Below are 4,933 nucleotides of genomic sequence, written 5' to 3' on the forward strand. Positions count from 1 at the left end.
GTATGTACCTATTATGTGATAGTTACATATATATATAAATTTTTATACTATGATGTTATAGACAATTATGGATGTATTTATGATGCCTATATGTGATAATTTTAATCCATATGCTTGTGAATATGATGCTATGGATTATGACCTAACATTTATGTTGAAAACACCACAAGATTGAGAGGGGGGTGAATTAGTCTAAACCAAATCCTAAACTTCTTTAATCCCAAGTACTTATCAATTATTATTAACAAATTAAACATCAATGCAAGATGAAACAAAAAAAATACCAAACACATGAAAACCATAATTTTTACTTGGAAAACCTAGTGTGGGAAAAACCATGGTAAGAATCACACTCACAATATCAATATAATAAAAATTAAAATTAATGACTTTCATATTTTACCCTGTCATGCACTTACTTTGATATCAACGGTCCAGATCTCTACACGACTGTGCATTTAGATCAAGATGCTCTTTCACCTTAACTGTGCAACCTTGCTACACACATGGCACATGGGCCCTGCTGACGCCAGGCTCTTCTTAAGTGGAACAATAAGATAATGCATGTTGGAGGTCAAAGTACACGTCAGAAAGGGTTGGCTCAATCTATCCTCCTTGTTAATTAAGCATACAATTTGTAATAGTTAATTAGACAATGCTTAGACCTATCTCTATTCCAGTAACTTTTTGAAGAAACTTTTGTCCTTTAGAACTTCGGGCCGAAATAGAGCTTAGCAATCATCCAACGGTCATTAAGTTGATTGATTAATTAATTACAAACTTATAGTTAACTAGTACTTGCAGCTCATTATATGGATAACCGAAAGAAAATTAAAGATAAAATTTAATGTAGTTTAATATTACAAGTGAATAAATTAATCTAGTATTTAAATCCAAGTAATGAATAAATTTAAAATAAAAAAGTACCTCATTCGCACTTATAGAGGTGGAATTAATGCCAAATTGTGCAGATTGATTGTAGAACAAAGCTCAGACAACACATTGATGGAAAAGTATTGATGAGCTTGGCTCTTGACGACGGAGTAGGATGTGAGGAGTATTGATTATATATTCTTTTCTGGTGGCCATTTCTATTAAACATGTTTAAGAGTTCTTTGAGAGAGTGTTACAAAGAGTAGGGGCTAATATTGAATTGAAGGGGTGTCGGCACTATTGCAGAGGGAACATGGAAGCTAGTTTCACATTCAAAATGGAGAAGAAATTGGTGCCCTTCATGGGCAAAGTGTCGGATAAGAGATTGAAGGGCCTATTCTTGTTCAAGGATGAAAGGCTTGTGGATGTGAAAAACTCTCTTGCTGGGAGAGGAGATTGTCCATATTAGTCACAAATACAGGACTGATATGGAAATATATTCCCTTATTGCTTCATGGGGATTGGAATTTGAAAAGGATGCATACAAGGTGAAGAGGGCCTTGCAAACTTTAATTGTGGCAAAATACTTGGGAGGGATGGATTCAATCTTGGAGTGGGTTGTTTCGGGAGAGGGTTTCATCATTTATGAAGGGTCGACGGAGCTTGCGGACCTACTACCCTTTGTTCACTGGCAAGAGGATGAGTTGAAGGCGAGATGTAAAGAACTCGCAAGAAGAGGATGGGAGGCGGGTATTAGGGTTTGTTTCAGAGTTGGATTTGGTGGTGGTGGGTATAGATAGATGGATTGGATGGAGGTTATTTGATGACTCCAATCTTTTTGTAATCTTTTTGAAGTTTTAAATCAATAAAATATCATATTACCTACTGGTAGGTCTAGAAAGTGACAATCTAATAAACCCTAACAATAAATAGTTGCATAAGGCCAACACCCATTATATTCCCTCAAAATAATGAAATATTCGCAAAAATAAATCTTTGAACAATTTTTTTTTGATAAGTGAATAGCTGGGTAGGGCCAAAACCCATTATATTAAGATTTAAAAAAAGATACAACAGTATTTGTCATGTAGTCAAAAACACATTCTCAGTAGCATTTGCAATGATCACCCATAACAACCCATAACCCACAATACAAAATTCAAGCATCAAAATAGAACGAAGCATCTGCACCATACTTCAGGGCTAGGAGACATTCCCAGTTCGCCTTGCCACCTCCACAGCTTCATGTTCCTCCCCGACTTTCTTGGCTTGTAAGATGAGCGGGCAATCTTGTCCGCAGTTAGCATGAGCTTCACCTGTTGCAATTTCCTCCACACTGCATCTATCATCCTCAATCCATTCCTCTCCACTCCCCAACTCCAACACCCCTACAATCTCAGTCGCATCCTCCTCATCAATTTCATCTTCATCTACCAACCCTTCAGTGGTCAGGTAGTCCCAATGCCAATCATTCTCCTCAGGTTCCTTTATTTTGGCTACATACATGAGGAAATTGATACTGCATAGTATATCACTCCTTCGTGCCTGCAACAACTACGCATCTTGCATTTGCATAGTTGAAAATTTAAAAACCATTCCAATGTAATAGTTTCATGGGAGGGGAATGAGAAGGTTCTCATCCACATTGTTGATTACCACACCAATGTCACACAAATATGCATGCTTAAACACCATTTGGGTGAGTTTTTTCACCCACTCCTTAGAAACCTTGACATTTAACAACATGGCAAGAAAAAAGGCTGGAATGTCCGAACTGACCCTATGCCTGTGATACGCCATCATAAACTCCAACCCTAGCATTGTCTTGACTACATGCATTATGTATGGGTGGTCATTCACTAAGACCCCCCCTTACCATTTATATGTGACTTCACCTACAAACGATGCATGTGGTTTCGTTGTCCTGAGCATAATTGATGCGTCCATCACTCCCACCTCGGTGTTTCCAGCTTGAACCTGTAATGTGAAAATACGGTACCCCAATGCCCAATTTAAAGGCATTCGATCAACTTCAACATAAATGTCTCATTAAATGCACACTTACCATAAGTTGCCTTGTGCAATATATATTAATAGTATATATATCTTCTTTTTTTATTTTTCTAATTTTTTATACAAGTACATAAACCCATAAACAAAATTTCACTTTCATAAGAGATTTGCAAAGACAATTAACAAAACCTTTGATATTATTATTCATGTGAGATCAAGAAGTACATTCTAGAAGTAGAGACTATATTTGTAGTAATTGTCATGACAGATCATTAACTAATTAATATTGTTGAAGGAGTATATGCATTCTTCATTGTGGAAGACTCCACATTCTAAATTAGAAACTACTACTATACCCTTTTCCAAAGAGACCAAGATTCCTTCCAAAAAACTCTCTTAATTACAGCCTTGGAATTCCTTTTATAAGAGTAAGGAATGCAACAAGCTTCAAGTTGTATACAACTACCATGTTCTCATTTGACATATGTTTGTTTTATATGCATGGAAATGATATATTCCCATTATGAAACCTAAAATAGAACGGGATAACTTATCAAACCATATGACTAAAACTATCATGAAACTATCATGGACCACGGTGAAGAATAAAATATTGTTGAAATTCAATTGCTTGAGTCGCGCCACCATCACATTGTTGATAACTTTATGGATGCAAGATTCTAACTATAAAAAATAGAGGAGGAGTTTTACGGATGCAAGATTCTAGCTATAAAAACTACTGGATGAGCTCCACAAAAACTAGTGGATGAACTCCAGAGATGGGTATTGTATTCAGAACAGGGGTCCGACTTTAATTATCAATTTTAACTAAACAAGCTCTTTGCTAGAGCCGAGTCTTCCCTATCCTCATTGTTCTCCTCCCCGCTCCCTCTCACTCTTAGGCTTCAAGAGATGAGGGGTTGAATGTAGGCAGCCAGGGAAAGGCCATCTGCAACTACAAATGGCCTTTGAAAATTCCTTTAGCTACGTCCTCTGATTTGAAAGTCCCTTTAGCTACAAAGCAATTTGTTGTGTTGCTATAAACACAACCTTCCTGAAATATTCTCCACCTGGTGTCATTAAAACTATATCTTATGAACACACAGGAAACATCTAACATCTACATATGGGCATTCCATCTCTACTACCAGTGTTGTTGAACAAGTGTAGGGAAATATTTATAATGCTCCTTGATCAACTCAACTGCTACTGATTTATGAAAAACCTTGAAGCTCTAAATTTAGAAGTTCTAAATATTCCTTTTCACCTTTTTGCCTTTCCAAAGAATCAAAACTCTTCATGTTGGCATGCAACTCTTCATGCCACCTAATGAAAGGATCAAAACTCATCAATTTACTACAATCATTTAACTGGCAATTCAATATTTTCTTCAAGAACAAGCTAACATCCGTACCCATGCAACTCTTCATCAAAATGACAAGCATAAAGTCCCCTGACAGGAGGAGTGATTTCTATGTGAAAAGATCACTTAGAATCTGAGATGAAGATTTCATACGTGCTAAATGTACGTTTCTAATTCCAATGGATATGCAGTATACTTTCTATATGGGTTATTTTCCAAAAAATTGTGAAAGATGCACCTTAATTATTCTACATTTAATTGGACTTTGATTTTGATGTATTTCTAAAATAAAGGATATTGCACTTTGATTTTGATGTATTTCTAAAATAGATCTCGAAGTCGAATATGAGATCAAGAATGCAAACCCAAGCAGTAGATAATTTCATAATAGTGAGTCACTTGAGCATTAATGCTTAGAGTTAACATAACTTCATGTGTAGTTGCATAAATTATTCTTATAGATCCATTACATTACTCCAGACTTACAGTAACTTGCAAATAGAATGTAATTCCTTCCTTGAAGGAAATCAACATTCACACTACACAGTCAAACATTGACAATGAAATTTCCAAGACAAATCAAAATATCCGTAATATTATGATTCACCATTCATGTAATATCTGAAAGTACAAATGAAGACAATGTTAGCAACAATAATAAATATAGTAGTCTATTCATGAACT

This window comes from Cryptomeria japonica, chromosome 8, assembly GCF_030272615.1.
Source record: "Cryptomeria japonica chromosome 8, Sugi_1.0, whole genome shotgun sequence".
Taxonomy (NCBI): domain Eukaryota; kingdom Viridiplantae; phylum Streptophyta; class Pinopsida; order Cupressales; family Cupressaceae; genus Cryptomeria; species Cryptomeria japonica.